This window comes from Typopeltis vanoorti, chromosome 5, assembly GCF_054136105.1.
Source record: "Typopeltis vanoorti isolate ZY-2024b chromosome 5, IOZ_Tvanoo_1.0, whole genome shotgun sequence".
In the NCBI taxonomy this organism is placed as follows: Eukaryota; Metazoa; Arthropoda; class Arachnida; order Uropygi; family Thelyphonidae; genus Typopeltis; species Typopeltis vanoorti.
The window spans coordinates 63,384,000-63,408,702 of NC_143553.1; the positions used below are offsets into that span (position 1 = coordinate 63,384,000).

Below are 24,703 nucleotides of genomic sequence, written 5' to 3' on the forward strand. Positions count from 1 at the left end.
AAAATCATCATTTTTAATACATACAATCCATATTTTATATCGTTTGGGAGTGCATGTTCCCACCACAAAGAACGATATTTCCTTCTTCCTCACAACCCAAAGAAATTCCAGAGGGAAAAATATGGATATCCGTACGGTAAACGTTTCAAACAGATGACCAATTTTTTATTTAATAAAATTTATTCAAAGTATTTAAATACCAGTGCATAATAGCTAGTCTTGTTTTCTGTCGTATTTCAATGAAAGTTCTTATTTAGGGCTTGATTTGCTCGTCAGCGGATATCCAGTTGCAAATACTCTGTGTGAATGCCAAAAACCCACTTCTCATTGGGTACAATACACGGAATGAATCACGTGACACCTTCACAAATCACTTATAATTACTGCGCACTTGCGCTAATTTTCGACTAGTTAGACAAAGAAAGGCAAACAAGAACTAAAGAATGCGATGTCTGAAAGTCTTTTCACCAATTTCGACCCAAAACTGCAGTAATTGTTTTTTTTTCACTGAACACTAACCACAGGGAAAAATTATTTATCAGAGAAATTTTAACTCCGTCCTTGATTACTTTTCATGATCTTCTGTTACGAAGATGAGGTCATTTAGCCAGCGAGAATGAACTCAAAGAGTATTATTGCGATTCTGCAACGATAGCTCGGAGAAGGGAAGTGGAACGCTAACCTCAACCGAAATTTAAAAAAAAAAAATAATAATAAAAAAATTTTGCACATTAACCACCCTGTAGGTATAACAGAAGAAGTAATTCGGGATTACGTTATCGGTGGCATGTTGTAATGGGAACCGTTAATGATAAGAACTTCTTATATTAAAATATGCTCGGGACGCATTCAAAAGTACTCTTTATGTTTCTTTTGCCATTAGCTAAAAAAAATGCTCACCCCTACTCTAAAACTTACAAAAGCTAATCGATGTTTCTTGGGGGGGGGGGGAGTCATAATGCCATAGTTTAGTAATAAAACCGACTATGGTGGAAGTACATTGGCCCAGACGTTTTTGTTTTTGTGCCAAATATGTTTTTCAATATTGCTTCCGCGGATTTTCAAAGGGACCACTTGAAACAGAAGACAATATCGAGACAAACTTTCTCCGTTTCATTATCATTTAACGGAAGAGTTGTCCTTCTGTATAAATCAGCGTCCGTCTGCTAATATGAGCGATCCTTTTGGGTAGGCTTTTAGGCCTACCCAAATTTCGGATCTTAATTCAGTGATCACACACAAGAATGTTTTTCTTTATTCTCTCTCTTTCTTCTTCGCCTATTTGCACTAATTTTACCCCCCCCCCCCTTTCATGAAGTTCCCCTCTTTTTTCGGAGCTCACGAAGTTGACAAGTAAACTCTTACACTCGCTGCTGACAGTGGTCTAGCTCCGGTTCCTGTGAACGGAACGGCGAAGCAGCACACGCGACAGAGACGCCCTCAGAGGAAGGCAGACGGTTGTTCGGTAGCAGTGTTAGGGTGCTGGCGACAGACAAGTAAGCATGCGTGCTGCCGACCGTACTTCAGCTTCGGTGTGCCAAGTAGTGTTACTACGCAAGCAAAGAGACTGTAAGTCCGTGATATCGAGAATTGTGTCCGATGGAACACTGAATCGGATTGAGGAACAAAGAGCAGAGATTTCAGTACTCGCTAGATGTATGACGGGGATTATGAAGAGGGGATTTGTCCTGGATGTTATTTTCTGACAGGTAAGTTTTTTTCTTTCTTTTTCTTTTCTTTTTTTTTTTTTTTTTCATTCTCTTTCCGTGGATTTCGGAAACTTGAGATGAGGCGAACAGAAGAAATCGTTTAGTCGGATATCAGACTGTGTTCTGATCATTTTCTGTTTTTCTCAGTTCGTGGTTTATGCATATTTTTATGTGATAACAAAATCGAAAGAGCGATAGAGAGCATACGACACAACATATTTTGTTAAAACTCGCACCTGTACAAATAATCTTGTGAATAACTTTTGGTATGATTATACGATGGTATCCTACTCTTTGATAACTACAAACGAAGAGTGACCACGTGACTTTGTGGATAGAATGACGAGCAAGTCACCGGAAAGAACGTCACAGTAGCGACCGACCTTCCATCACACGGAAGTATCCTTGATACGATGGTATCCTACTCTTTGATAACTACAAACGAAGAGAGACCACGTGACTTTGTGGATAGAACGACGAGCAAGTCACCGGAAAGAACGTCACAGTAGCGACCGACCTTCCATCACACGGAACACTATAAACTAAAATGCGGACATAGAGATACAAATACGCTCTTGAAACAATGCATAAAGATTTAGAATAATTACTCCTTGCTAAATCATGATTTAATTTAGATCCTGTGTGTTTGAATATTGTATATTGTGAATTGTTATTATTTGCATCTTCGAATTAATTAAAGTAATAAATTCAGTTATCAGTAACTTTCAATCTCTGTTATAAACAACGGATGTTAAATAAAAAAAGGTGCACTGTTAAACCTTATATAATTGCTTTAAATTTTGAAATTATAAAATACTTATTTAAATTTGCGTAATATATAAATATTTAATTTTTATTCTATAAGCAAATCTAATTTTAATTCAATGATAATGTTATATTCCATTTCTTGTACAATATATTTTCAATCGTTCTTAACTCCAATTTACTTATAAAAGTTAATTTAGTTATAAACAATTATTTTAGCATTAAACAAAATATAATTATTATATTAACCCATGCGCTAAAAGGCAACAGCCGTCCTCATATTGATATATTCTTTCAGATAACTTTAAAGTTTAATTGAGGCAGTTTTAACCTAATTATGTACTCAAAAAAACTTTTTTTAAATATAAATAATAATAATAATAATAATAATAATAATAATAATAATAATAATAATAATACTGTATTATGAAGGTCCTTTTACTGACGACAGCAAAAACATGAACTAGTCATTGTGCGCAATCTCATGGAAACATTACGTCGCAGGTTTTAGTCAACAAAAACAACGTTTTTGTTACTGTTAATTTGGAATAAAAATATTGATTTAATTATATTTAAAAATAAATATAAATAACTGCATTATGTTTCTTATTATAATTAATATTTAATTTTAGTTATAACTGGAATTTAATTAAAACTTAATTATAGATAACTTATAATTATTATAGGGCAAGTGCGTAACATGTAAGAAAACTGTGTTAAAAGAAGCACGTGTAACGGTTTGAGTACATTCAGTCTGATATGCGTAGTATTCTACACTCAAAGCTGTTTCCAATAATTGTTGGACAGGAACTATTGATTTCCCATTTTTTTTTTTTTTTTTTGTTATGTAGCTTCCACTCACGAAAGGCTTCTCTATAAACCTATAATTCATTCGTACTGTGGGTGGACTAATGATTTTTCCCCCATTTTGTTATTAATTATGTATATGTTCATTGATTTTTGCATAGTCCGGAAACTAAAGATCTAATGATCAACCATGGGACGTTTTGAAGCCACTCCAACTTATATCATGAGGTTCTCGATAACAATCAGACAGCGAATAAAGAAACTAGTCTCTGAACCTAAACTGTTAAATTTAAGAAGTTTTGTTTTTTTGCTGCGATTTCGACATATATGTACTTTTCCTTTTTCTTGAAAGTTCTTTCAAACTGTTGCACATGATCAAAAAAAAAAAAAAAACAACGGAATATCACAAGTCATTAAATGATTTATTCCCTGAGAAGACCTCAAACTAGTTACAACATATCAGGAAAGTGAACTCATCATTCAGGCCAGGTTTGAGTTCCTTTTTCGTAAGTGGTTAGTGAGCAAATTCATAGCGCAATTAAGAAAAAAGGAAAACAAAATGTTTATTTTAAATTTAGTTTTTTTTTTTTTAATGACTAACGACCAGTTTAAGCGTATAAATAAACATAATGTAATAAATAAATATAAATAAACGAAACTTCTAACGTAGATTATTCCCCAAAATCATTCCACAGAATTAATTTTTCTCTAACTTTTTAGAAAAATAGGCTTCTTGAAAAATAACAAAGGATTACGACCAGGCTACATAGGCAATCGTAATATAGCACGTCAGAAACAATTTTGTATTTTTAATTTAATTTAATATTTATTAAATCGACTACTTTAAATTTTTTCATAAATATAAATAACTGAGAAGTAGAAATGATATAATAAATTTATAGCCATTGAATTATTAAATTTAATATTAATATGAAATGAAAAGAAATGAAATTACAACATATTTCCACTAAACGTAATTCTAATCAGCGGCACCAAACAGATGTTGAATCATACGCCCCGCATCACTGTCGACATTGTCACACATACCGCAGCATTAACAACAAAAATACCTGCCAATGTTCCGAAATCAAACCTGTAACACACGCAAAATACCTCGGTCTCTATATAGATTCCCACCTTAAATGGACAAAACATATAGAATACCTACACACTAAATTCTGGATCATCGCAGCAAAACTCTTCCAAATTAAAGACATTATTCCATCCAACATAAAAAAAAAAAAACTCCTATATCACGGTATCTGCGAATCCCTACTCAGATACGGAATAACAGTCTATGCAAATGTTGAGTTAACAAAATTAGAAACACTACAAAGGAAAATCGTGTCAATAGTGATCTGGACACCTTACACGCAACAACCAATATCCGACAAGCACATGGCGATACACAGAATTCTGAGCATTAAAAACCTGAAACACTACATGACATTAACGAGGAATTACTTCAACATCACCTATCGAAACAACAGAGACACATATCGTATAACACGACCTACAACAACTCTCTACATCCCCACACCCTTCAACAACTCATACGGTTCTTTTGTGAGATCACATCAGATACCCACGCAACTCAACAACCTACCAAGAAACTTAAAATACGTAGATAACTACAGAACATTAAAAAACGAACTCTGGAAAATATACCAACAAAGTTAAGAAACCATTAACACTAATATACACATCACAAGTCACCAGCATCCAATGCCTACATCCCATCATAAACAGTAGCAACAACATAAATAGTGAAGGCTAAATCCCACTCTCTTCATAAAAGCTAACCCAAGCTTCGAAGTAGGTGGGATTAACTTGCCTCACTCATCTACAAGTAATCTTTATAAACAAATGCCGAAATTTGTTTGTATAATCACTCTTTCTCAAACTTTTAAAATTTGAAGAAAAATAGCAATGTTAAAAAGTGAAAGGAATCTATTCAGAATTCCCTATTCATAAGAAGAAAAAAAACTGTAAACATATAATTTGTGAATTAAAATGAACTGCAGATTGAATTATGAATGTAAATAACAAAATGCAGAAAAGAATTATGTGGATATTTATATAAAATTATTCCACATCCAATATCGTTAATATGAAAAATACCTCTCTATCTTAATACAATTAATGAATCATTGTAAATATATATTGGGAAAATATAAATATAAATACATTCTTATTATTAATATTTATACATATTTAAATAAGATATTCACTTAAATATCTTATATTGATTGACTTTATAGGGAAATATTATGAAATATTTTGTAATGAATATTTATAGTGAACAAAAATGTAATAGTAATACTTCAATTATATATTTGTAAATAATCTATATATGTGAATATGATAATAAACTTACTTCCTGATGTAGAAATAATTGGTCTGCAAATAAAATGGATTTTTAAAACAGGAAAAAAAATTATATAGAGTAATTATATCTATTATTATTGTATATAGCCAGTGTAAAAAAAAAAAAATAAAAAATAAAAAAAAATTATAAAAATAAAAAATAAATAAAAATAAATATAAATAAAAAAATAAATAAAAATTGCTGCAGTATCCAGGTATTTGCTTACGCTTGGAATCGCCGAACTTCATATAGTTTCTGTATTCGGCATGAAACTCTTTGAGTTTCTTATTCGGCTAAGAAACTATATGGGATGTAATATCCCTTAACTTAAACAAATCATTCATTGATAATATTATAATAATGTATTATAATAATATACGTTCTAAACAATAAACAATAATAATAATAATAATTATTATTATTATTTAAACAAGCATTATGTACATGAAAGTATCTGTTATGCACAGTTGTGTTTTTTTAATGTATTGTATTATAAATATTCTATAATATATAAAAAATATATTATTGTATGTACGTATATAATTAATCTGAAAAATAAAAAAATATTGAAAAAAATATATAATGTAATAATTCGAATTTATTAAATTTCATTTTAATAACGCTAATGGCGTTTAAATGTATATAATTTAAACACACATTGCCAGACCACTTTATAAAGAAACATCGTGTCAGCAGTATTTATTTCTTAGTAATTTAAATAATAAATTCCACTTGAAATTTATAAGGAAATTTAATTCTAATTTCGTTCAACGTTTCTACTTAAATTTAATTAATTACGTTTTTCGAATTAATTTTCCTTGTTTTCATTACAAATCTCCACTTGCACTTAGAATGAAATATTCTGTACAAAGGAAAAGAACCATGAAATAGAAAGGAAAAGTTAAATGAAATACTATGCTAAAATATTTAATTATTATTTTATTAAAAAAATTTTTTTTTTCTGGCTAGATGGTGAAGCAAAAATGCTTTTCATATTCCCCTTTATCTGTAAAGAAAATGTATGGATACGGTAATATAGAGCTATAGGCTGCGATCATGGCTGGAGGTTAACAGCAACAGCCGAGCCTCAGTTAAAACTTTATTGGCTACAGCATTGCCATCCATTACCCTCCCTAGGTATAGATTTTAGTCGCCTCGTACGACATGTATGGGCTACAGTAAGGAGATTCTTATCCCGGCAACCACACAGGGTATTGATTGACTTTATAGGGAAATATTATGTCAGAAATAAAATGATAATTACATAATATTTAGATTACAATATAATTAATCATTTGTATTTCGGTTTTTTCGTAAAATAATTTTATTATTGCTTTCTTTATAAGAAAATATTATCTCGAAATTTTAATTTAATAATTTCTGATTTAATAAGGAAAATGTATATTAGAAATAAAAGGTGATAATATTTTTACGGTATTTAGATTAAAATTTATTTATTGTAGTTCAAATTTGTTGTTCTTGAATAAATATATTAAAAACACAAATGCAATTCACATTTCAGTTAATGAACGTTCACTTGAAGTTTAATAACTAACGAATACAATATCAATAAAAAGAAAACAGGAATCACTTTTTTTTTTTTTTTTTTTTTGGCTAGATGGGCGAAGCAAGAATGCTTTTCATCCTCCCCGTTATCTGTATCTGTAGAGGACAGTGTAGGTATAAGGTGTCATTGAGTTATTAAAGCTCTGATCATGGCAGGAGGATAACAGCAATAGCCGAGCCTCAGTTAGAACTTCATTGGCTACAGCATTGCCATCCATCACCCTCCCTGGGTACCCATTTTAGTCGTCTCATACGACATGCATGGACTACAGTGGGGCTATTCTTTTCCCGGCCACCACACGGGGAGGAATCACATTTTGCTTGTGTAAATGATTTAAAAGAAAAACGGTATGTTATAAATTAAATGGTGTGTTTTAATGTCTACACTTATATGAAAAATAATATAACAATGATTAAATAAATATTACAAATTCGATTCACATTTTGTTTTTATTGAAATGTTGTTTAATCGGTTTCTTACGTGTTGTTGATATTGTTATTTCACACCTAATTACGAATATTCTATTCAAATGATAGATTACAAAGATAAGGGAACAAATAGGAAAAAAAGAGAAAATAAGGTAATGAATTTATTCCATTAGCCTTCCAATATTGTTGAATAAACGACGTCGCTGAATCTACTACCTCTTCATCTCTTTACATAATTATCTTCAGCATGATGTAACTACTAAAACATCAATAATATGTGTGTTTAAACATACCTGACTTGGGCAAAAACTATTGATTCATCAGAATGAGGTCTTGCCCGGTGTTTAATACCCGTTATTGATTACTCTTTCTCTTATGATGCTTTCCTAGTAGCGTAATGTCTGCACGCCAAAATGGCTGCACTGTAATAAAGAAGAATAATTTATATTTTCAATGGCTATCATTTAAGACTACCGTTACCAGTGTTATTGCTAGCAGACAAGAAAATTCACTGAAGTATATAAAATAAATAAATAAATAAAATTATTACACAAAAAGTCAAAAGACGAAAAGAAAGGTAATTTTCATTATGGTCTGTAAAGGAACTATATAAAAGAGATTCAATTATTCGAATTCCGATTATCTGGAAATAGCTAAAGATTATATATATATATATATATATATATATATATATATATATATATATATATATAAGAAATAAGCACATGATTGTTAAAATCATGAATTTCATTATAAATTAAAAAATACGAATTACAATGAAATTAAAAATAATAGCAATATATGAATACATAATTATTATGAAGTAGTACGGTGGGATTATTATTGTATTATTATTATTGAGTAGGATTGCATTTCGGAATTGAAAATAAATAATAGAATAAATGAGAATAAATTATAGTTTCCCTCGTACTGGTCATAAATAATAATCAGAATAACAAATATTACGGAACTGAATTTAAAAGTCACAATATTTCGAGGATTTTATTTCGAAAGCAATTCAGATTGTTTTAGTAGGGACAATTATGGTAGGAAGAATCAAATGTTAAAAAATTCTGAGCGGTAAAAATGTGAGATTGCGAGAGTGAACGAAAGAATTCAATTCTTTCGGTGAAGTGGAAGTCATCGTATATCTTACTCTCCGGAAATTAAGGAGCTAATTGCATGCGGCGGAGATAATTATTCAGGAAGAAAATCAAGCCACGATAAAAATAGTGATATCACAGGTCGAAAATTTTAATTTCGCTAAACAGCCACTAACTTCGTCTTTTCTTTTTCTGTAAGTTTAAATGTAACAATTAAGAAATCAGCAAAAGCCTTCTCAGAGCAAATTACACTTAAATGAGACTCTTAAAATCTGTCGCACTATCTTAATGCGAACATTCCTATTCTAGAAAGAAATGTCCAAAAATAAACACAAAAAGCGTTTCATTTATCCCTTAAATAGAAATTAAAGCAGTTGGGGAGTAAAACGATACAAAAACTGAAAATGTGCGCTTCGGGCACACGAAGGTCTTTAATAGCGCACGGTGACGGACGCATTTAGTTCACTAGAGGTATCAGACCGCCCCTTATAAAAACTTTAATTAGTTTTCTGTTTGTGAGTTGACTTCATACGGAAATGAGAAGCAAGCATGCCATCCAGCTTTCTGTTTTATATTCCGCAAGCAAGCCAAGAAAGGTGTCTTGAAGAGCTAGAACGCTGATAAACATTGCCACAAATGGACTCTTTGGGGTCAGTAGACGATCGTAATGCCGTCTCGCTATTACTGATTTTATTCAATGAACAGAGGCTGTTATTTATTTATACTACTAACAAGATTTCTTTATTCGATCGATAGAAGTAACTTTCGACAACCCAGTTCATTTGATTTGTTAGTAATAACTTCATTCATGAAACTCATTTTTATACAGTTTTTAAGTTATTGTTTATGCTGTTTTAAATGAGCGTTTGAGAATTCTTGAAACACAGAGAAAACAAAGTACATCAAAATAAAGCGATGATATTTTCTATTTGTTGAGACCCCACATATTAGGAAACTTTGTCGCATAATGCGTTAAAATCGCGATTCTTGGTCGGAAAAACACTGGTTTTAAAATTGTTCCATGGGATTTAAAAGGAAGAATTTATTTGTGAAACTTGCTTTTTACTGCAATACCAACAAACAAATTGGTCAATAAAGATCAACTTTTACAGAGCTACAGACAGACAGACATACCCTAAAATTATGATTGTGTGCCTCATATCACGTGAGGCCACAATCTTTCTCACAATAGCTTATAGCAGAGATGTCCAATTCCAGTTGTTCTCTGGCGTTCTCGAGACAATTTTAGATTTTATTGTGTTTCCCATAAAGGGAAAAAATATATGATACATTCATGAGATTTTTTCAGAGACACATCAATACATAAAATAACATGCATTATATATATATATGTATAATTTTTATATATTATTATATATTATTTTTTATTTATATATTATATACTATATTTCATTGTATTATTTTACATAATATAATCAAATATAAAAAACAAAGAAACTTTGAATTTACAATAAAACATGTCATGCCTATGACATTTTGTTTTGGTAACAGGCACCGGGAGATATTACATAAAAGCACCAATCGCCAATATACAGCTACGCCAATAATCGCCAATACCCTTCTAGGAGGAGTAATTAAACAGCCAGCAATGTGAGTATAATTATACACATGTATCTATTATGTGTTTTTAATAATTAAATTTTAAATAATCTTGCGGTTGCGAAGATCTCAAAAACTGTCGCTCTTGGGATTGAGAAACTTGGCCACCCTTGGCCTATCGCTATTACAGCATTGATTCCATCAAATATCTGACAACTTTGGTGCGGTATGTATCCGAGTTATTTCATAATCTCTAACTGGTGGTGGGTACATTGTCTATATCTTTCATTGAACATACCAGGTGCTCAATTGAATTGAGATCCAATTTAGGCTTTGCCACTAGAGAGAGAAAGAGAGAGAGAGATTTAAATCTAAATAACTTTATTGCTTTCCAAACGTCATTATTATTATTTTCATGTGTTGAGTGGAGTTTCTCTAATTAAACGTCCAACACGTTTGCACAGTAAAAATAATATTAATTTATACAAATATTTCTTCTTTCGTATTGAAAATATCATCATCATGGAGCGAATAACAACGGTTATGAATTTGAACAATAAAAGAGTACAGCGCATGTGACAAATTTGAATCCCTCTGTACAAGCAGTTGCGCATTTGTTAAGTTAAAACAATTCAGTTGAAATTAATTAAGGAAATTATTATGACACAATCTCTTTAACACAATTGAGTATAACAATTTATATTGGGAAAGTAAGACAATCGTTACGATTAAGTATTAGGTATTACGATTTAGTATTATTTTAGTATTAGGTATTAAGTATTACGATTAGGTCTATGAAATAGAATTTCAGTACTTTATTCGAACAGCCTTTGATATCTGCACATACTTCTTCTCCTTCTTCTTCTTTGGCACTACAGCCTCATGTACGTCCTTGGCCTCCCATGTTTGGGTTTTATAACTCAGTACGAGGTGGGGTCATTATTCTCACTCTCAACGATGTGTAATTGTCTATAAAGCGTTGTGTACTTAAGACCGGTTTGCCTGCTTTGCGGGAGGAAAAATCCCAGATAAACTCGGGAGAAAAACCCTGCAGTCCACGCCCAAGCCCAGCTAACTTGACTCTGTCTGAGAAAGATCCTTAGCTCCTCACTTCAGCGACAAGAATCAAACGCAGGACACTCCTTTCCCAGACATATGGTTGCGGACCGAGTAACCACTCGGCTAACCGTGCGGACATCTGTACATACATCTATGTAAAATATTAGTGCTTTCCCAATGGATCCTATGGTTGGCGTCTTCAATTACATGCTGCATGCACCAAGCTTGATTATGCGGTGTGATGATCCCGATGTGGTCTTGATGTTCAGAAATACATTCATAGACTGATCTTCCTGTTTGCCTCTAGAATAGCAGATTGCATTAACACGCTACTTGAGTTTGTCTTTTGAAGAAAGTAACAGATTATGAACTTGGTTAATGGGTTTAAAGGTAGCGAAAAGTTGGTATTTTTAATAATCTTTGCTACTCATTCAACAACACCTTTAATGTAAGATATAGGAGTCCTGTGCAGTTCTACTTCTTCATTTGGATGTTGTGTTGGAGTGGTGTTAACTCTTTTTTGTGGTGGAAACCATTTAGAAATGAAATCCCACTCGATGTTTTTTTTTTCCTAATGTGAATTTAATTCGGGGATGTACATTGTTGATTTCTTGTAAACATAAATGGAGTTTTGACTCCGTGTGGTTTCATATTGAAAGTATGTCATCCATCTACACCGTCGTCAAAGAGATGGTTTGGGGTCAAAGGCAAAGATTCTTACTTCCAGATGTTCCACATAAAACGTTTTGCTAGATTAGGTGAGAGCAATGAAGAAAAATAACTTTATTCTCCCAGTTATCTGTGAATAGTTCTTTCCAAACGCATGAAAACACCTCAACAGCATACCAAAGGTTGTATGCAAAGCACGAACAACTTTTTGCTTACACTTTGACCCCCGCTGTCACGTAACCGCAGTTTACGATCCTTTTATTCTGAAATAAGTTTTAAAGCTCACTGTTTTTATTTGTGCCAAATGTCCCTTTCTACAAACTTGTTGTTGCCTTGGTAACGACTGCTGTGTCGTGTTTCAATCATTATTGATAAAAAATCGCACAAAGCGCCATTGGTGATGGGAGCAAAATAATAAAAGAGGTTACTGCAATTGTCATTTTTTAATAGAAAGACTTGAAATAGATTTGGGGGGAAATGCCATTCCTTGAAGAAAGAATCAAACAATGTTAAATAAATGGTGCCAATTTTGTTAGCAGAAATAACCATCCACTATGTTGGAAGCAGCTAAAAAGATAAAATGCAAATTATGTGATTTGCATTTGTCATTTATAGACAAAACTGTATCTGTGGGGTAAAGAGGCTTGTAAAAATTGCACCCAGAAGTGGGCAGATATTTCGATCATTTATAGAGAATAGCATGGCTTTGTTAAAGGTAGATCTTGTGTTACCAATCTAAACACGTTTTATAGCATAGTGACAGTGGCGTTGCATAAGGGGAATAGATACCAGGATTCTTTTAGATTTTGGCAAAATATTTAACACAGGATAGCTCACAGGAGGTCATTGTGTAAACATTCAAACAGATGAGTGTGAAAAACAGTCTTGTGGCTACAAAATAGACTTGAAGTGCATTTCAACATCGCATTTCTCCAATGTGATATCTTAACCACCTTAGTAGTGTAGTCTCTAATAATGTGGATTGGAGAATGTTGCAAGTTTTGTGTTTCAAGTGAGCAGGAATATCATTGTAAGATGCTTTCTCTACCGTCTAGGCTTCGTCGTACGATATTGGAAATCTTCCCACAGAAAAACAGAGACAACGAAAGAAACTAAATTCAGAAATTTTGAACAATACCTGATACAACATTCATTTGAAAAATGTATTTGACCATAATTATTCCACATTCACTTAATTGGAATCTAATTCCGAAAGAAGAAAATGGTTTTCGCATTTCTTCGACATCGAAAATGTCAACTTTGCTCTCATTAAACAACTTCGTAGTGATATCGAACTTGTATTACACAACCGTTCCTTGAAAGAATAAATAAATACTACCCTTTTTGTGTTAGGTAGATATGAGTCACAACATAAGCAGCCATTAGTAATACATGTTCTACTAAGCATCTTGTTATTGGTTGTCTCTCTGAGAAATTTTGATCAAACAGGAATGGTCTGACTCTGGACTACATGCACTGCATCATTGATTGCACTGAGCACACGGAAGAGACTGGAAACTACTTACTCGTTGGGAGGCAGAAGAACAAACCAGTCGTATCGGTTGTAAATAACGCAGCTTTGAAACACCTGGCCGCTTCCTTATAGATAAGGCAAAGGAAAATGTTACACCTTAGACCGCAAGATTTATTTTCAGCAAAAAATTAAGTAAAAAAATCCAATCGAATGATGGTTTAACTTATTAGGCTATCGTCAATAGATTTCAACTGAATAAATTCTACAATTGTCGATTTGTTTATTTTTATTTATTTGGTTGATATTCAGCTAATTGCTATCTTTCAGTCACATGTGGTTCTTTTAATGTTTAAAGTATGTGACTGATTAAAAGACGTGTTTTGAAACTTCTACTGCAATGGTGTTCGTAGGTTCCTTTTTAAAAATGCTAGGCTTCAAAGAAATCAAATCCCTCCGGCTGTAACAAGTTTTTTTAACCATTTTTTTTTTCAGTCTTACACAAAACGGCGTTTTTGTTCCGGATTGTCAAATTACAGTTAATATTAAATACGTCATTAAGAATTACTTAATAATAAATACGTGATTAATAAGCATACTGTAATACATTACAGTATACTTATTGTATACTTTACGATCTTGTTTACTCTTTGCGTTTGTTCATCCTGCACTAGCGAATTAATATCATATGCTTTATGAAATACCTTTTATTGTTTCGTATAATATGCATGTTGTGTCAGAATAACAATTAAAAAAAATTATTGAAAGGCAGATTGTACAGGAGAAACACTGACTGTTCTTTTTTCCATTTTCTCTAAACTTTGTTCCATAGAGTTTACATAGTTAGGACAAACGTGTATGAATAAGTGTATAAATGTGTATGACAAAAGAGTATAAAATAATTGCTGTATGAATAGTAATATGAAACCTTCGTGATTATTAGATTTGTGCTTGATATATACAGGAACAGTCCGCGCAGTTAGCCTAGTGGCTATGCGCTTTGCAACTATATGCCTCGGAAGCAGTGTTCTAGGTTCGATTCCCGTCGACGAACGTGAGGAGCTTAAGGATCTTTCTCAGCCATATCCAAGTTAACCGGTCTTGGTCGTGGACAGCAGGGTTCACCCCGACCTCCGGTTTATCTGGGGTTTTTTATCCAGCAAACAGACGAACCAGCCCGTGAACACACACAGATACAGTCATGAATATCTCCCTCAGGAGATGCAGCAGAGGAATGGCGAACCGGATGCATTAATACCCTAGTAACCCCTCATTAGGAGGGGGACTCAACCTGTCCTAGAACGATAGGATATAGGAACAATTTTAATCAAAACGTTCGTTCCAAAGGTCTTTTGCTAGGTCTGTTATATAAATGTATTCGGTGATGAACGCCATCCTCTTCATCAGCAAGATATTACCTTATTAACAAAGCCAAATATCATCAATTGAATAGAATGTAGTTAAATTTTGATAAATCAGAGAATGAATAAAAAACGATTAAAAAATCATTCAAAATGACCATCTTATAGTTCTTATAAGAACTAGGCGATGGACTGAGTCCTTGACTCTTTATCCCGTCATCTGAATGAAGTAAATCTGTATGGATGGAGTTCCGGTTCCTTTATTCAAATGTAGTTAAATTTTGATAAATCAGAGAATGAATAAAAAACGATTAAAAAATCATTCAAAATGACCATCTTATAGTTCTTATAAGAACTAGGCGATGGACTGAGTCCTTGACTCTTTATCCCGTCATCTGAATGAAGTAAATCTGTATGGATGGAGTTCCGGTTCCTTTATTCAAAAGTTTGTAATGGTGTTAAATATATTTTTAGGTGTGTGTGGGGGGGGGGGGGGAAGCTGTGACGTTTGCCTCCATTACAGACATATGCCTTCATAAGTATCCAAAATTATAGTTGACAGACCTATATTGTTGCTTTCGAAATCACCCTCAACATTGATCATTTTGTTGTTAAAAGACAAAATAACGAAGTGAAGTGTGTGTGTGTGTGTAAATTGCTATATTTCAATAAAAGTGCCAACATTTGGACAATGTCATGCAGTTCAAGTTTTCTCACAATTCGCAGGACGCAGGACATATATAGCGCAGAGGGTGAAGCTTGACGCTTTTCATATTTCCTGCTGTCTGTTTCGGGAGCAGTGATGGGAGAGATTTGTGAGCTATTTTAGCTCGCCCTGAGTGGGCAGAAGTGGTTATTCGTCGTTGAGTGTTAGGATGGTTTTCGGTCTTTTATGTTTCCAGTGGTCATTACCGTCATAGTTTCCGTCTTGCTGTATTAGTTGGTTTGGATGCGTAGATGTCTTCATAAAGAATTTTTCTGCTAGGGAGCATAATAGTGGAGAGATGTAGGGGATATTTATGTCCCGGTGGATCTGGGCGTTCCTGATGAACCACGGGGCATCCAATATTATTCGCAGGCACTTGTGATCAAGAGGTATAGCTGGGCGATAACTTTTGAAGCTTTGGTGCACGTGCTCTTGATGTGGTTGTTGAAGCATAATCGTTTATCGAGAAGTATTCCGAGGTATTTAGCTTCAGTTTTCCAAGGAATTTTAGAGTTGAACAGAGTGATGTCTCCTTTGGGGGGATGCTCGTCTTCTTGATTCCTTATCCTTATAAGGACTGGCTTAAAGGGGCGAAGCAAGAATGCTTTTCATCTTCCCCGTTATCTATAGAGTGTAGGAATAAGGTGTTATTGAGCTATTAAAGCTCTGATCATGACAGGATGGTAACAGCAATAGCCGAGCCTCAGGTAGAACTTCATTGGCTACAGCATTGCCATTCATCACCCTCCCAGGGTTTCCAGAATTCTCTATATCGTTTGTCTTCTTAATTTCTAATAGTTCTAATAAGAACTGGGCGATGGACTGAGTCCTTGACTCTTTATCGCGTCATCTGAATGAAGAGAATCTGTATGGATGAGTGTTATCGAGCTAAAAGCCCCAATCATGGCTGGGTAACGGGCAATAGCCGAACCTCAGTTAAAACTTCATTGGCTACAGCGTTGCCATTCGTTCCCCTGAGAACGAATGGCAGTGGGAAAACAGAAGACAGAGAAAAGAAGACATAGGGAAAAAAGTCCTTTTCAGGACTTTTTTCCCTATGTCATTTTAGTTTGTGAACGATGAACGATGTCATTTTAGTTTTCTCCTTTTTATTTATAAAAGAATGATAAAATAAATAAAAAGGTAGATAATTCAAATTCAGGTTAAAAATACCAAGATAAAATACTTATAATAATATATAAAAAATATATAATAAAGATTAAAGTTACATATATATATTAAAGAAGTTTGATTGCAGTAACTCTACTGTTGGAAATAAAAGCTCGTTGAAATGAGTATTTTATCTAAAACAACATAATGTATAGCTAGTAAGATGTAATTCATGGCGTTTTGAAGTGAATACATGATGAAATAAGATCTGAGTCAGCTGACTACTATGGCTTGAGTCAACTGACTCCCCTGGGAGAGAAAACAAAAACATAAGATAAAAAAATGAGAAATTAAGAAATATTTTATCTCATGCAACGTCTGTGTCGCCATAAAACATAGGATTAATTTTAATTCACAGAAATAAACAGATTTGTGTGCTCACTATTTATTTATTTTATTTATTTATTTATTTATTTTTAAAGTCTTGAATGAAATTATGCCTGTATAACGACAAATATACCCTTCCCAACACACACTATACTTCAAAGGTAAGAACAATAAGTTGATTTATTATACAGTATTATACATTATTGAACTGAATAACCATTGTAAGAAATATTTCAATTCACAACATTCATTCAAGTATTCTATCCAGAGTCCTTGGATGAATGTTTGATTGCAAATATTTGTATGTATCTCTGGAATGTAATCCAGAGATACAGAGCAGTACAAAGGTAAAGATACTAAAAGTTTGATTAGTGGCAGTTCATGTCTTGGAGTCACGCTAAAACCACGAGCTTTAAAGATAAAAGAGGAGGTCGCAACTGTGGATCACTTCCAGGATTACTTCACGTCCTATAGAAACGATATCATTTTTTTTAACTGTTGTGTCTTTTAAAATAATAATATGCATTTGCGTGTGCCTCGTGTGATTTAGCTTGAATTAGCTGTGGATTGCGGAGTGGTAAACATGTTCCACCATAGCATTCTGTACGATAGTTGTCTCTTCAGAGGGACACACGCTGAATTAGAACAAATGTTCTTCTTCTGATGTTGCATGCCTTATACTATAGGTTTTAAGCAGAAAAATGTTGAAAGCATTCTTTCGTGTCTCAGAGCCTAATCTGAACTCTATTGAAATAATAGCCACGATTTTTTGAAGTCTAAAATCAAAAATATATAGAGAGGATCATGAGTTCTCTTCCATTTTGTAGGATGAATAGCCAAGGCTTCTTTCGACTTAAAAAATGTTTCCCGCAGTATATCTCGAACGACTGGTGTTCTCGTTATGGTTAGTTGAAGATACATCTAATGTTCAGGTTTGCTTTTTCACATAATAGCGTGCCAAATTATATCGGAGACATAATGAATAAAGAAACAGTCTACATATAGTGCGTGTGTGCGTGCTTTAGTTTATAGTTATTAAAGAGTTCTTCCTTCTTGTATTAGACCTGATTGCCTATTTGCTAATAGGCATATTAACAACGACAATGACGGCCAAAAAGTGATTTCGCAATCAGTCAGGATAAGATAAAAAGTTGGCTTATCGTAACCGACATGTCTGCCAAATTCTGCATTTGTGATTTTACTTAATTATGATTATATTCAGAATTCTATGTTTTAAAAATCCTTGATTATTAGGAATGTCTTCACCTTTCTTTCGAGAATTCTCATTGCAAAGAATGCCAAATATTCTTTAAAATATTCGTTCACGAGGAAGATTATTTTTTTCCTCAATAATCGTGGAATCAAACAACATTAACAACAATTTATTGTTTAAAGCGATTAACCTTAAACATTAGATTTAATCTAAAATCCTTCAGAATGGATCAAATCGTTTCTATGTTTACTCTAATCCTCGTTCTGGCCTTAGAAATTAATGTCCTCAATAACTTACTTGTAATAATGTAAAGACAAGAAAGTTCAGCCCAATGAATGCACGAATCTTTGTGAAATTACAGATACGAGTCCACTGTTCTTCCTAGCAGCCATGCCACCTCACAAACTGACCGCTATTTTATAAATTGTCTCTTTCTTTGTTTCTTATATCTTTTCTATAGACATTTCCATTGGCTCTGTTTCACTGAACATAATACAATTCCTCCACTTTTCGCTAAGCCTATAATAAACAGAACAATAAAACAGCTGCTCAGTATCCATTTATAGCTCAACTGCAATGTGTTCTCATCTCCTACAACTGCAACATTGAATTGAAAAAGAACATCAAGAGTATAATTCTATCTTTCCTGCTACTAATGTACAAACGTTCTTCAACCTTTCATGCGTGTGAAAACTAAAACTTACATATGAAGTGGAATTTCAAATTATACCCATAATCTGATTTTTTTCAAAATACTTTGCCTCGTATTTTAGATACATTAGGAAATGTAAGAATTTATTTCTTCTTCAGATTTACGATGCAGATATAATGACTGATTTTGTTTTCCACTTAGTTTGAATGTTTATGTGTAGTTCATCGGAGAATTTTAATACTGCTAATGTTGAACAGTGATACACATTTGCTACGATGAGATAAAATGTAGTTTAACACAACAATCCGATGATAAGTATCACCATTCTAAGGGTTTCCAACTGGTAAGCGTTGCATGTCATCACACAAAATCCTTCATTACTTCTCAAGACAGCTTTCGTTTCCTTTCAGACTAAAAAAAACAAAACTGATTGCAAAAGATTAAAGTACTCTGAAGTCTAATTTGACTTCTTCTTTTACCTTGCATTCTACTTTTTTGTCGTCTTAACATTTATTTCGTTCCGCACACAACAAAGTTTTTTTTGTAAAAGAGACAACCTAATTCCTTGAATGCTATGCTATAAAGACGCTGCTGAGAACGCCCCTTTAAAAAAACAAATTTATCGTAACCTCAACAAGCAGTATGGGTCTATTTAGCTTCACAAAACCACAGAGACTTTTCATCGTTTAACTAAATAAACTTGTACTTCCTCCTCACAGTGTCAATTCCTGTTCCATCGGGTACAAGAAGTGTAACGGCAGTGTCCTCATCCGCTTGTTGGAAATGGTCCGAATTTATCTTCTCTTGTTTTATAAAAGAGGCAAATGAAGATCCATCCCAGATAGTTGAAGAAAATCGCTGTATTTCTATACAGATGACAGCGAAATGATCTCCGAAAGACCCTGCACTTACTTTATATCATTCTGTAACTTTGGTCTTATGTTCGTTGTTTAATCTAAGTAATATCAGTTGGTGATTAAGATATTTTGGTTGTTTGGAATCGAAATAGTAAAGTTCTTTATTTTTAAATATCTATATTTTAATAATAATTTTTCTCAAATACTCTGTTTTTAAACTAAAAACTATCGTGTTAATGTATGAATATGTCAGAAAATGTAATTTTCGAGTTCTCCTTTATCTATTCTTTTTTTTTTATTTCTTATTTTATCGAGGTGAAATATTAATACTAGGTGATCAAAATTAAAGTATCCCTGTTTAAGGCATTGTGGAGTGTCACTCAGTGGTCGAAATGCTACGAAACTTTTCAGGAATGTATTATGCGCCATGCGAAAGCGACATCTGAGGGAAGACAAACTAGATCCAAAATTCACCCCAAATGCATGGAATTTGCATATCACGACTCGCAAGTTCCAGTAGGGTTAAAAAAGATGGACACAGGATTTTTTTTCCATTTATTCTGATTGATAATGCCGTCTACAGTGATGGTACTAACCTTGCTCCAATCTTCTTTGCTCGTGAAGATGTAATAATGAAATATTGCAATAATGTTGCTGCACTTCGGAAATTCGTCATCTCACAAATATCAGCGAGGTCCACTATCTGCATGTGCTCTACAACGGATGATTAGTCGTTTTGAAGAAACGGGATCGTTGAGAATTAAACCTGCAGAGGTCGCAAACCAATCAGTTTACAGTTAATTAATGAAGTTGCTTCTGCCGTTGTGGAACAGGCCGTGAATAACAGCGTTGGTTCCTGCTGTGCACTTGCTGTTTCAAGACACACCAATGTGCCTTACTTAACTGTCTTGGGAATTCTCCGGAAGATTCTGCATTTCTACCCATTCAAGATAACCCTGACACTGGAGTTACGCTCGCAGGACTTAGAAACTCGACTGACATTAGCTTTAGCATCCCTTGCTCGAGTGGAATTGGACGCTGAGTGACCGTGGATGATTTTTTGCGGAGATGAGGCTCGCTTTCACCTGAACGGAAATGTGAACAACCAAAATATCCGGGTATGGGTTACGCAAAACCTGCATGCAATCCAACAAATCCCTTTGCATTCACTCATAGTTGCTGTCTGGTGCCGGTTCACAGTTTCGTATATTCATTGGATCATTCTTCTTTGACGCCATTTTCCCTGTCCGGTCCTGTAACCTGTTCAGCAGGTTACAGGACCGGAGAAACAGCCATAGCTACAGGAGCCTGTGTATGGATTCAGTCATTTTCATGTAGGATAACGATCCCTCCACACATCAGTTGATGTGTATGGACGTTCTTCGAGAACCTTCCATAGAGGCCGGAGTGATCTTACGCGCATTTTCTACTGTATCGCTGCCTCGTTCACTCGATCTGACATTCTGTGATTTTTGACTGTGGGGTGATTTCTCAAAGTAAGGATTTATCAGGATAATCCTAATAACTTGCCCAGCGCTGAAGGGCAACATAAACGCAGCATAACACTACGTTTTCTGTTGAACATACTGTGGAGAGAATGCAGCTTGTGGCATACGGAGAAGCGTAACTCATTGAGCAATATAGTTCGGGAATGCATAATGGAAGTGAATAAAAATGAATTATTTATACTTGTATCGTTTTCCTGCTTCTCTCTCTCTCTCTCTCTCTCTCTCTCTCACACACACACACACACACACACACACACACACACACACACACACACACACACACACACACACACACACACACACACACACACACACACACACACACACACACACACACACACACACACACACACACACACACACACACACAGAGAGAGAGAGAGAGAGAGAGAGAGAGAAATTACTAGATCTACATTCAGTGCACCAGTCAGTTTTATTTATTTATTTTTTGTAAAGTATTCGCCACATTTGAAAATTCAAATACGAGATTTCAGCGAGCAATTGGAAAGAGAACTATTTATGTATTCAGGAAGAAGACGAAGCAGAACAGCTATTCTATCTGTTTTATTATTTTTTTAAAAGAAATAATCGTAAATGAGAATTGCTTGAAAAATACTGTTCATTTTTTTACTTTCAATGTTTTTATTCATAAAGTATATTCCAGATAATGAATATCTATTTTGATAATTATTCTTAAGATTTTAGGGAAAAGGAAATTTATCTACTTACTGATTCAATTAGTAATCTTGATCACCTGTCTCGAAATACGACTGAAATTACTGAAAGTGGAAATAATTTATTTCCTTAAAGAAATAGTCAGAGATAAGAAGATATTCTAGTGAGTTGTAAATCAAAAACGCTGAATAAAATCTAAATACATAGAGATTTACGAGTTATGCAAAAAATTAAGACTTTCTTTAGCAATGTATGTATGTTAGAATGTAGGTTACAATGTTTGTAACCACACTGAGTAAGACTGCGATATTTTTCAAGAAAAATAGCATATTATTTGAAATAAATAAATAAATTGTTTTTCCATCCATTTATAAGTCCAACGGCGTTAAGTCACATGATCTGGGCGGCCAATTCTGATCACCAAAACGGGAAATTACACGACCAGGAAATGACTCATGCATTAATTGGATTGTTTCTCGGGCTGTATGGTATGTCGCACTGTCTTGTTGAAACCACATGTCGTCCACATCCATATCTTGCAATTTAAGCACAAAAAACTGGATTATCATGTCGCGATAGCGAGCACCATTAACTGTTATTGCCTTACCAGCCGCATTTTCGAAGAAGAATGGACCGATGATGCCTCCAGCCCAAAATCCGCACCAAACAGTGACACGTTGTGGATACATTTGTTTCTCAACAATCACTCGTGGATTTTCTGAACCCCAAATGTGTCGATTAACAAAGCCATCAAGATCAAAATGAGCCTCATCGCTGAAGATGATTTTGTTTGAACTGTAGCTGCCAAACCTTCATTATTTTTGAAATATTGCTCAACAATGAAAAATGCGTTGTTCTTTCGTGTAGCGCTTTATTTTTAATAACATTGAACTGTCAGCTGTCACGCTGTCTTTTTTTTCTCGTTGGAAACACTTTACCGCACAAATCGCGCTAAATTTAAATCTTGCGTGAATTTTGGGACACTCTGTATATCCCAAATCTTATAGTACGTGTAGCAGACAGAGGCGTCTTATCTGGGTGAAAAAGATGAGCATAGGATATCACTTAAAAGATCTCTGACCAGCATCACGATAGGTCATTTTGATGGAATCTCTGCTGAGATTTCAAGAATTTATACGAAGATGCACCCCATTCATATCGTAAAAAGTAAAGGCTTAGTGACACGTGCTGATTAACGTAAGAAGGCGAGGGAAATGGACTGAATGAAACAACCACTCAGCAATGGGAAAGAGAGACAGACAGAGAGAGAGAGAGAGACCAGGCATATCAGTATATTTATACCTATGTTGAACGTACTGGTATGATCATGGTAATGTTTTAAAATTAATGCTAGTAGAACTATCCATTCTGAAAAGGACTGTAACTTCATAGAATGTTATGCTTCTGAACGAATTCGCTTTGCTTTGTTCAGACGTAAAAAATTCTAAAGTTTCATCTCTCCCTTCCAAATTAAAGGATTATTCCAAAATAGGGCTTATATTTTTACAGGAAGAATTATTTTGGTAAGCCTTCTATTTCATATCAAATGGCCTTGCGTTTGTTAGCAACGCACTACATGGAAAGTAAGTGCCTCAGTTTTCATTCTATTCCATTGTTTATTGATAAGGACGAATAAAAAATCCCATTATTTAGATATGAAACCATCTTACTTATCTTTTGTAAAAGATAAGAAAAAATATCTTATAAATGTGTTGTTATACTAAATAACGCATCCATTTATAATGTATGAGAGGTTTACAACCTTTATTGAGTGGAATTCACATAAAAAATGTTCATTTAAAGCCAACAGTTATTGGTAATTTCGGAAACTTATCAAAGCAAATGAATAAATGACCAGTCAGTCACTTACCATGATAGGACGGTAGTTTCAACTTCAATTAATCTGAATCAAATAGAAATTCAACACAAGAGCGGTAATTCTATTGGTAATCATCGTCATCCAGTTAGTATGAGTGAAACGACTCCAGGTTATTATTAGATTTCAGCAAGCAAACCAACAAAGTATGCCTAGTTAGAGAAAGACAATATCAAACAATTGATGTGATGTCTAGTTTATCGCACGAAGTTGCCTATTGTCGGAATTCAAATGGCAAATTAGCCTAACCAATTGGTGAACAACGAAGGCGTGCCACTGATAATTAGGAAGTCGGGAGGTCCTCAGATACAGTACGAGACTGACTAATTTTCTCTTCAACATCCTTAAGATATTAATTATTTGTTCTCTTATTCAACCAATCTCATGGCGTTTATTCGTTTTTTGTTTTTATTTCATTCACAGGCTGCCCAGTCAACCCGAGTACAGATGTGAATGATACCACAACAATCTTCAATGACGCAAATAAGCCATTCTGATAAGTATTCAATCAGCGACATCGGAAGTCCTTATCTTGTCCTTAATCACGGTGGGCAGGAGGCCTTGGCAAGAGGAAACGTGAACTCTTCGTGTTTCCGAAACGAAGAAGAAATAATCAAAAAAAAATATATATATATATATATATAAATAAAACAGGAAATGACTTTTCGTTGGAGGCACTTATAGCCTTTGTCGAACAGTTTATGACTAGACTGGAATCGTTTTCTTTAATTACGGAAACCCCGTCAAACTCCAAGCGAAGCGGCGAGAAGAAATCTCAACTGCGAAATCAATACCAGGTGTCCACACGGCTAGCCCAGTGGCTATGCACTTCGCAACCATATGCCTGCGGAA

The 24,703-nt window shown here is 34.0% G+C and overlaps 1 long non-coding RNA gene across 1 annotated transcript in view; it reads left to right on the plus strand.

Annotated features, from left to right (window-relative positions):
* The first annotated feature begins 1,584 nt into the window (after positions 1-1,584).
* LOC150106472 (uncharacterized) overlaps positions 1,585-24,703 on the plus strand; it is a 47,668-nt gene continuing 24,549 nt past the window's right edge. Inside the window, exons 1-2 of the long non-coding RNA XR_016548309.1 lie at positions 1,585-1,709; positions 10,260-10,358. This is a non-coding gene — a long non-coding RNA (uncharacterized LOC150106472). The remainder of the gene's footprint in view (positions 1,710-10,259; positions 10,359-24,703) is intronic.